The sequence below is a fragment of the Meriones unguiculatus genome, chromosome 4 (assembly GCF_030254825.1).
Source record: "Meriones unguiculatus strain TT.TT164.6M chromosome 4, Bangor_MerUng_6.1, whole genome shotgun sequence".
NCBI lineage: Eukaryota > Metazoa > Chordata > Mammalia > Rodentia > Muridae > Meriones > Meriones unguiculatus.
In genome coordinates, this window is record NC_083352.1 from 52,006,489 (window position 1) to 52,017,041 (window position 10,553).

At 39.5% G+C, this 10,553-nt stretch overlaps 1 pseudogene; it reads left to right on the top strand.

The window, feature by feature from the left end:
- Positions 1–828: 828 nt before the first annotated feature.
- Positions 829–933, top strand: LOC132653877 (small nucleolar RNA SNORA17; annotated as a pseudogene).
- Positions 934–10,553: the final 9,620 nt, after the last annotated feature.

Genomic DNA, 10,553 nt, shown 5'->3' on the forward strand with positions numbered 1-10,553 from the left:
ACCCTTAGCTCTAAATATTAGAACAGTTTTGGGGCTAGCAAATTTGCGTATGGCTAACATTTAAAGATAATACTTAAAGATTATATGTTACCCACATTAAGCATTAAATGAGAGAGAATTTTGAATACACAGTCAATTTTATTTATCAATAATTAAATAAGCCATCACAGCAATATGACAGTGGGAAATAAAAGATTAAATTAAAATACTATTTCAATTTATTTGAGTTACTGTTACCCTGAAAAATTTTTAATAGCAATGTGGAGGACACAGTATTTTTAAAAAGTAGTCAGTTATGCTTCATATCTTGAACTATTCTCCTTCAGGACCCAGAAACAATGCCACATGCTATTCATTTTGCATTTCATGTTGATATTAACAAGTTTTGACAAATTTCACAAATAGTGTTATGGTAGACATCATTTGTTTGCCACAGAAAAGAAGGTATATAACAGTGATTTATTCAAATGATCACACTAAATAGAAACTGTAAAACGTGGGCCATCATGTAGCTGAATCATCCTGTTTAATTGGAATGTGGGCTTGTTGCCTATGCATGCGCACACACATACACACATGTATGTGTATGTACATATTGATAAACACATATACTCACATGTATGTATAATAGATATATTTTGAACTTTTATTTAAAATAAAATATATATTAAAAAAGTCATAAAATTAAATGTATAGTTTAATTTCCAAAGAAAAATAACCATATCATTAGCTAACCACAGATACAAACACACACACACACACACACACACACACACGCGCGCGCGCGCGCCTTAAATCTCAGGTCAAAAAATCCAAAATTTTGCCTACCCCGAGAGGCCTTGCAGGTATGTATGGCTGCTGTGTTACTTGTGCATCAGTAGGTGGCTCAGTGTTCTGACCCGTGGACATCTGAACGATTAGTAGCCTAACATTCCTGCAAAAGACTGCAGCAACCACCAGTTCAGCACCAGGTCACCAAGATGGGGAGCTAGCCTGAAGCAACCACCAGTCACACACTGGCAGGCTCAGATAGGCTTCTTCAAGTTGGAAATTAGAAGAACCCCACCTGGAACCACAGGCCCCAGTGAGAATGAGCCCAAGACAGATGACCCCCTCACAAGAGGCTACACAGGGTGGGCTGGGCAAGAAGCGAGCCCCAGACAGCCATCAGACTGGAACCATGTGGTCTGGAGAGGGAGCTAGCCTGATATGACCACAAGTCCAACATGGTGAATGCCGGGACGACCAGATCATTCCCAAGATGACACCTGTCTGTGACATAATGCATGAGGGGGTCACAGCACTCCTGAGATGATCTCAGACACTCAGAAACTTCAAGCACCACTAAGAAGAACAAGTAAGTGGTGGAGAAATGGAAGAAAAAGAAAAACAGATGGATGTGAACACAATAAAGAAAGGCAGAAGTTGAGAGTCTGGTAATGAGGAAAAGCCTGATGTGATTAGCTGGTCATGCCATCTGGGACCATGATGGGGTCGTGGCTTATACTGTCATAGGGGCCACATCTGGGTTCATGGCCCTGAGTACCATGTGTCTGTTACCACAAAAAGCCAGGCAAATATTCTTGGTCTAGGCTTCATCCTGGGGACATGTTGACATCTGAGAGCTCTGCAGAACTGGCCCCACCATTCAACTGGGAATCATGGGAGTGCTGAACTTAGAAGCATGAGATCAGGAGAGCTCTTTTCTAGCCTGCAACCTGCCCCTGCTCCAACCAAGCAAGTAAAGACCTCTACGACAAAAACTGCAAGTATCTGAAGAAAGAAACTGAAGAAGATAGAAGATAGAAAGCTCTCCCATTCTCTTGGGTAGGTAGGATTCACAGAGTGAAAATGACCATTTTATTGAAAGCAATCTAGGGATTCAGTCCAATTTCCATCAACTTTCTAACACAATTCTTTTTTTTCCTGGAAAGAAACAATTATTTATGATCTTTATTGTACAGTTTCAAACAAATCCAGAAGAGGTTTCACATTTTGAGTCGAATGCAAAGACACTAAGTCATGTGGGAATAAATAATATCCAGTGAGCTCTCTGATGTATTTCAGTATGAGGATGCTCATACTGAGACACAAAGCCGTGTACGTGACAGATCTGCTCATAAACTTGCTTGAATACATAATTTAAACCTCACCTTAAGGTTTATTACAACATAAGTATTCTAAACAACTTCTAATTTCAAAACAAAGTACTCAAGCAAACAACTACTCTATTAAATAAAAAATAATTTATACTCTTTTAAATTTTTTTCATTATTATTAATTATTATAATTTACTCACTTTGTATTCCCTCTGTAGCTCCCTCCATCAAGCCCTCTCATTCCCACCCTTCTTCCCACATCTCCCCAACATGTCCATCCCTTAGGGCACTGATAGGGAAGGTCCTCTACCCCTTCTATCTGACCCTAGTCTGCCAGGCCTCATCAAAACTATCTGTATCCTCTTTCTCTGTGGTCTAGTGAGGCTACCTCATCAGGAGGGGTGAACCAAAAGCTAGACACTGCTTACATATCAAAGACAGCCCCTGTTCCTCTTACTAGGAAACCCACATGAAGACTGAGCTGTACAAGGGGCAACATTTGATCAGGCGGTCTAGTTCCTCTTCATGCATAATCCTTGGTTGATTCATGAGTCTCCGCAAGACCCTTGAGCCCAGTTTTTGGCTCTCTTGGTCTCCTAGTGGAGATCCTGTCCCCTCCAGGTCTTTCTATCTTTCTCTTTTTCCTTAAGATTCCCTGCATTCTGCCCAAAGTTTGACTAAGAGTCTCAGCATCTGCTTGGGTACCCTGAAGAGTTGAGTCTTTCAAAGGCCCTTGTGGAAGGCTCCTGTCCTGCTCCATATCTTCCCCTACTTCCAAATTCTATTCTGTTTGCCCTTCTGAATGGGGGATTAAGCCTCTTCTCTAGGGTCCACCTTATTGTTTAGCTTCTTTAGGACTATAGATTTTAGTAGGTTTATCCTATGCTATATGGCTAATTATCCACTTATAAGTGAGTATATACCATGTGTGATTTTCTGCTTCTGGGTTACCGTACTCAAGATGATCTTTTCTAGGTCCTACCATTTGCCTGCAAATTTCATGATATCATTGTTTATAATAGCTGAGTAGTATTCCATTGTGTAAATGTACTACAGTTTCTGTATCCATTCTTCAACAAAGGGACATCTAGGCTGTTTCCACATTCTTGCTATTCAAAATCAAGCTGCTATGAACATAGTTGAACAGATGTCCTTGCTTTATGGTTGAGCATATTTTGGATATATGCCCAGTTGTGGTGTAGCTGGATCTTGAGGTAGCACTATTCTTAGTTTTTTGAGAAAGGTACAGACTGATTTTTCGAAGTGGTTGTACATATTTACCTTCCCACAAGCAGTGGAGGAGGCTTCCCCTTTCTCCACAACCTTTCCAGCATGTATTGTCACTTGAGTTTTGATCTTAGCTATTCTTATGTGTATGAGGAAAAATCTCAGGGTCATTTTGATTTGCATTTCCAGGATGACTATGGACATTGAACATTTCTTTAAGTGTTTCTCTGCTATTCAGTATTCCTCTACTGAGAATTCTCTGTTTAGCTCTGCTCCCCATTCTCTAATTATTTGTTTTGTCAGTGTCTAATTTCTTTAGATATTCTGGATATTAGCATTCTGTCAGATGTAGGGTTGGTGAAGATCTTTCCCCAGTTTGTAGGCTATTGTTTTGTTCTCTTGACAGTGTCCTATGATTTACAGAATCTTTTCAGTTTCTTGAGTTCCCATTTATTAATTGTTGATATTAGAGCCTGTGCTGTTGGTGTTCTGTTCAGGAAGTTGTCTTCTGTGCCTGTGATGTAAAGGATCTTTCCCATTTTTTCTTCTAACAAATTTAAAGTGTCTGGTTTTATGTTGAGATTTTTGATCTACTTGGATTTTACCTTTCTTAAAGGTGATCAATATAGATCTATTTTAATTTTTCTACATGTCTACATCTCATAAGTTTGGGTAAGTAGTACCTTCATTTTTATTGAATTCTATGAAGTCTTTAATTTTTTTCTTTATTTCATCCCTGACCCAGTTGTCATTGAGTACAGAGTTGTTCAGTTTCCATGTGTGTGTAGGCTTTTTGCTATTTCTGTTATTTTTGAGGTCTGGTTTTAGACCATGGTGGTCTGATATGATAAAAGGGGTTATTTCATTCTTCTTGCATAGGTTGAGACTTGATTTGTCCCCGACAATTTTGGAGAAGGTCAATTTTGGAGAAGGTTCTGTGAGGTGCTAAGAAGGTATATATATTTTTTAATTTTAATTTTTATATTAATTACAGTTTTTTCACTTTGTCTCCCAGCTGTAGCCCTATCTCTCTTTCCCTCCTAATGCCATCTTCCCACCCTCTTCTTCTCCTATGCTTCCCCCAGTCCACTGTGAAGGAGGTCCTCCTCCCCTTCCATCTGACCCTAGCCTATCAGGTCTCATCAGGACTGGCTGCATTGTCTTCTTCTGTGGCCTGGTAAGGCTGACAACCCCCAGGGGAAGGTGCTCAAAGAGCCAGCCACAGAGTTCATGTCAGAGATAACCCTGCTCTTCTTGAAACCCACTTGGAGACTGGGCTGTTGTGTGCTATATCTGAACAGGGTTTCTTAGTTGAAAGTCTATTTTATTAGATATTAAGATAGCTACTGTAGCTTGATTATTGGGTCCATTTGCTTGGAAAACCTTTTTCCAGACCTTTACTCTTAGATATTGTTTATCTTTGTTACTGAGGTGTGTTTTTTGAATGCCACAGAATGCTGAATACTATTTCTGCAACCATTCTGTTAGTCAATGTCTTTTTATTGGAGAGTTGAGACCATTGATGTTAATAGATATTAGTAACCAATAATTGTTAGTTCCTTTTATTGTGGAGTTGGTGGTGATTATGTGTTTGTGTGTTTGTTTTCTTTTGCTTTTTTGATGTGATGGTGTCTTTATCCTGTATTTTCTTGGTTGTAGTTTATCTCTTTGGGTTGGAGTTTTCCTTCTAGTATCTTCTGTATGGCTAGGTTGCTGTGTATATATTGTTTAAATTCAGTTAGGTCATGGAAAAGTTTGGTTTTTTTTTTTTCATATATGTTGATTGAAAGTTTTGATAGATATGGTGGTCTGGTTTGACATCTGTGATCTCTAAGAGTCTTCATGATTTCCTCCTAGGCCCTTCTGGCTCTCATAGTCTGTTGGAAAGTCTGGTATGATTCTGATAGCTCTGCCTTTGTATGTTACTTGACCTTAATCCCTTTCCTCTTTTAATAATTTTTCTTTGTTCTGTAGATTTAATATTTTGATTATTTCATGGTGAGAGGATTTTATTTTCTGATATAGTTTATTTGGTGTTCTGTAAGCTTCTTGTATGTTTATGGACATCTGTTTCTTAAGGTTGGGGAAATTTTCTTTTATGATTTCTCGAAATTTTTTTCTAGGTCTTGGAGCTTGCAAGTTTTTGTTTGTTTATTCCTATTATTCTTAGGTTTCATCTTTTTCTGCTGTCCTAGATTTCTTGGATGTTTTGTGTTTGGAACTTTTCTGATTTTATTTTTTCTTTGAGAGATGTGTCAGTTTCTGCAATTGTATCTTCAGTGCCTGGGGTTCTTTTCTTCATCTTTCATAATCTGTTTGTGATGCTTACCTTTGTGGTTCCTGATCTCTTCTCTAAATTCTCCTACATCAGGGTTTTCTCTGTTTGTGTTTTCTTTATTGATTCTAAATGTCTTGCAGCATTTCCTTCATCTGTTTGAATGTGGATTCCTGTCTGTCCATCATGGCCTCTATTTTGTTTGGTTCTTCTTTTTGTGCTTCTTTATTTGCCTCTATTTTTTGTGTTTCCTCTTTATGTGTTTCCAATAATTGATAATTATAGATTTAAGATCATTTTCCTGAGTTTCAGCTGCAATAGAATATCTGTTGCTTTTTGGAGATTCTGGTGATTCAAAGATATCTTGGTTTTTGTTGCCTGTATTATTAAGCCAACCTCTAGCCATCAGGTTTTTTGTAAGCTTGACACACTTCCTGGAGTATGTATTGCAGAATGGGTCCACCCTTCTCTGGGTTCTCTAGTATTATCTGCTGGATTCACTGTCTTCACTGGCTCACTCTTTGTGACCCAGATATGCCAGATAACTGAGACACAGCAAAAACATCTCCAAGCCTAGAGGTTCCCCAGTGCCTCACAGGTTTCCTTATGGTGTAGAATAGGATTTGGGTCCCATGCCTTGATCCTCTGGGTTCACTGGCTGTGCTGCCTTTTTATTTCTGATGCAGGTGGTCTAGGCTGCTTGGGAGTAGGAAGATATATCTCTGAGCTTAGAGTTTCTCCAGTGCTCCACAGGCCTCCTTAGAGGGTGAGGGGAGGACAATGTAACTTGTGTCTGGTGCCTAACTCAGCTCCACTGGGTTCTCTATCTGTACGTAGAGCTGTTCCAGTGGCCCACAGTTTTCCTTAATATGGTGGAGAATGTGACTTGAGTCCCATGCCTAGCTCAGTGTGTTCACTGTCTCTGCCACTCATACCTCAGCTGCTGGTCCAAGGAAGGTATCCACAGATGGTGGGTTTGTGGGGGAGGCCTAGGGCTGTGGCAGCATAAACAAAGTGCCCTGGAATTTTTGCCAGTATTAGCCAGGTAGCATGAATTCCTGTGGATTCTCCTCTCATCTGAGAAACACAGATGCCACGGTTTTGGGTTCCACAGTAAGATCTGCTGGTTGCCCTGCTCTCACTTCTGAGATGCTGTTCAGATACCCTGCATGGTTGGTGCTGCCATATTGGATCTCCTCTAACACAATTGTTTACATACCTAGAAAGACAAATTCTCAACTTCATATGGAAAAATAAAAAACCATAAGCTGTGGGCTGGCTTTCCCCAGGGTCCGAGGATTGTTCAAGGTTCCTGAATAAACTGCATTGAAAAAAAAAAAAAGTAAGCAGAAAAATAATCCTGTATAATAAAAGAATTTCTGAAGGTATCACCATCCTTGATTTCAATCTGTACAACAGAGCAATAGTAACAGTAATGATAATAATAATAATAAACTGAATGGTTTTGTGTAAAAACAAACAGGTAGAAAAATGGAGCCTTAGCAAAGACTTACAAATAAATGCACACACCTAATGATACTTGATTTTTGACAAAGAAACCAAAGCCATATAATGGGAAAAATAAAGCATCTTCAACAAATAGTGCTAGTTTAACTGTATGTCTGCATGTAGAAGAATGCAAGTAGCTCCATAATTATCATTCTGCAGAAAACTTAGGTCCAAGTGAATCAAAGATCTTAACATAAATCCAGTTACTTTAAATGTAATAGAAGAAAATGGAGAAATAGCCTTGATAACATTGGTACAAGAAAAGAGTTTCCTGAAGAGAACACCAACAACATGGGCACTAATCCACATTTAAGATGGGACCTCCAGAAACTGGAACACTTTTGTAAGGCAAAAGGCACCATCAATAATACAAAACAGTAACCTACAGAATGGAAAATGTCTTCCCCAACCCTACATTTGACAAAAGACTAATATCCAAAATATATATAAAAAAAATCAAAGAATTAAACACCAACAAACCAAATTAACCAATGAAAAAAATATAGTACAGAGCTGAACAGAAAATTCTCAGCCTAAGAATTTCCAATGGCCGAGAAGCACCTAAAAAATGAACAATGTCCCTAGTCATCAGGTAAATGCAAATCTAATGGCTCTGTGCTTCCATCTTACACCTGTCATAATGGCTAAAATAAAAACAACAGGGGAAACACTCCTCCATTGTTGGTGGGAGTGTAAACTTCTACAGCCACTGTGGAAATCAATCTTATGGTTACTCAGGAAATTAGGAGTAGTTCTCCTTCAAGACACAGCTATACTACTCCTGGGCGTATACCCAAAATATGCTTCATCCTACCACAAGGACCCTTGCTCAACTATGTTCATAACAGCTCTATTTGTAATAGACAGAAATTGGAAATAACCTAGATGTCTGTCAACTGAAGAATGGATAGAGACAATGTAGTATATTTGCACAACAAAATACTCAGCTATTAAATACAAGGACATCATGAAATTTGCAGGCAAATGGTTGGAACTAGAAAACATCATCCTGAGTGAAGCAACCCAGACCCAGAAAGACATACATGGTATGTACGCACTTATAAATGATATTAGCTATAAAGTGTAGGATAACCAGGCTATAAGCCACAGATGCAAAGATGTCAAGTAGCAAGGTGGGTCCATGGGAGGATGCTTGAATCAGAAGGAGAAATAAAATAGAGGTCTGAAGTAGAATGTACGGAGGGATCTGGGTTGCAGAGAGATAGGAAGAGGAACATGAGTGAGAATCAGGAGTGGGGAGATCGAATGGCTGGAAGAAAAAAAAATCATGGGGAAAATCACTGCGATAGGGGAGGCTTCCAGCAATCTATGGGAGTGACCTTACCTGAGACTTCTATCAGCAGAGGATATGGAGCCTGAAGCATCCACCACCTGTAGAGAGGCATGACTTCCAGCGTGGAAATGGGGACACCAACCCACCCCCTGAAACCTTTGACCCTAAATTTGTCCTGCCTACGAGATTTATAGGGATAAAGATGGAGCAGAGATCGAGGGAATGGCCAGCCAATGACTGATCTAACTTGAGACTCACCATATGGGAGATTGCCAATACTCTGCTATACTTGAAGACAAAAGCCTGGCACAATTCTTTTGAGATGATTAATCCATCAGTTGATGGAAACTGATGCACATACTCACCGTCAAACATTAGGTAGAGCTTAGGGAGTCTTGTGGAAGAGTTGCAGGAAAGATTGAGGAAGCCAGAGGATTCACGTCCATCACAAGGAGACCTACATAGTAAACTAACCTGTCTGCACTGGGCCTCCCAGAGACTGAATCACCATCCAAAAGCATACATGAGATGGACCTAGGCTTCCTACACATATGTAGTAGATGAGCAGCTTGTTCTTCTTGTGTATCCCTTACCATTAGAGCAAAGTCTGTCTCCAGCTCTGTTGCCTGATTTGGATCACTTTTACATAACTGGGTTGTCTTGTCTGGCCTTAGGCAAGAGAGTGGACATGCCTAGTCCTTGCAGTTACTTATGTACTAGAATGGGTTGGTACCCTTGCGGGGGCATCCTGTTCTCTGAGGATAAGGGGCTGGGTGAATGGGGGAGATGGTGAAAGGGTTGGACTGGGAGGAGAGGAGGGAGGGGGATTGTAATCATGCTGTAAAATAAATAAAAAATGAAAATAAAGATGAGAAAAGTTGACATATTTTTAAACAACTGAATACCAATTTTCTCTAATATAATTCATTATGCATAATTTATTTTAATATTATAATAATATTTTATATTAGAAATTGAAAACAGCTTGTATAAAACTTAAACTCATATACTTTTTCTTACTCCAGCTCCAGGCAAATTATGTGATTTTGCATGCATTTAAACTCTCAGACTCATGGATAAATTATTCTCACAAAATTACTTTTATATATACTATATTATTTTTAAAATGCAATGAATACATATTAATTAATTTTTAGAAATAATTAGCTTAGTTTCAGATTAAAAAAATAAACTTCTCTGTTAAACTCGTAGCCCAGTCTTTAAAGTTCTTCTGCGGCATTCACAAATATCTGGGTTTTGTTTAAATTGGGTATGGTAACATACATCTGCTAGCACTTGAGGGTTAAAGGCAGTAGAATTAAAAGTTCAAGGTCAAGTGCTAAAGAGATGGTTCAATTGTTAAGAGATTAGTTGCCCCAGAGTTCCCAGGTACCCAGATATAATATGCAAGCAAAATACCATACATACAAAATAATGAAAATAAATATTAACTCTTTATAAGTTTAAGGTCAGTTCAGGCTCTGTGTCTCCCATTACTAGGAGTTTTTGCTAGGGTGGCTGTTGCAGGTTCCATGGAGTATCCATTGTTCTAGGTTTTTACTTTAGAACTTGTAATTTTTCAAGGCCTCAAGTAGAGGGGATGAGACCCTAACTCAGCTATAAAACCTATCTATAGTTTGTCCTGCCTGAAGAGTGTTCTGGTACCTTAATGATGATCTTAGCATAATCATCATCAGAGGCCAGAGAGAATTCATCCAGCAACTGATGACAGCAAATGCAGAATCCCATAGCCAAACATTAGATGGAGCTCTGAGAGTCCTCAGGATCGAAGAGGAGAGGTATCTGACAGGGGTACTACAGGAAAATCTCCTAACAGGACTGGCTGCATTGTCTTCCTCTGTGGCCTGGTAAGGCTGCTCCTGATCAGGGGGAGGCAATCAAAGAGTCAGCCACTGAGTTCATGTCAGAGACAGCCCCTGTCCCCCTTATTAGGGAACCCACTTGGAGACTGAGCTGCCATGTGCTAGATCTGTGCAGGGGTTCTAGGTTATCTTCAGGCCACAGAGGAAGACAATGCAGCCAGTTCTGACGAAACCTGATAGGCTAGGGTCAGAGGGAAGGGGAGGAGGGCCACCCCTATCAACAGGCTTGGGGAGGGGCAGAGAGGAGATGAGAAATAGGGTGAGAT